This window comes from Eurypyga helias, unplaced genomic scaffold, assembly GCF_000690775.1.
Source record: "Eurypyga helias isolate BGI_N326 unplaced genomic scaffold, ASM69077v1 scaffold33230, whole genome shotgun sequence".
NCBI lineage: Eukaryota > Metazoa > Chordata > Aves > Eurypygiformes > Eurypygidae > Eurypyga > Eurypyga helias.
Window position 1 is genome coordinate 1 of NW_010226829.1, and position 298 is coordinate 298.

Consider the following 298-nt stretch of genomic DNA (forward strand, 5'->3'; position numbering starts at 1 on the left):
GGGGCCCGCGGGATCCGCCCCGGCCCCGCCGCGGCCGGCCAGGTCTCTCCATCCCCTCAGATCCCGCTGAACCCCACTTGTCACCTCAGCACCCACTAAATTCCCCTCCAACGCCCTCAGTGCCCAGCTGGGGCCCCTCATCTCCTCAGGGCCACACTAAACCTCCTTCCATTGCCTCAGCGCCTGTCTGGGTCCCTCCATTGCCTCAGGATCCTGCTGAGTCCCACTCATCCCCTCAGCACCCGCCTGGGTCCTCCATCCCCTCAGCACCCACTAAATCCCCCTCCAACCCCCTAAC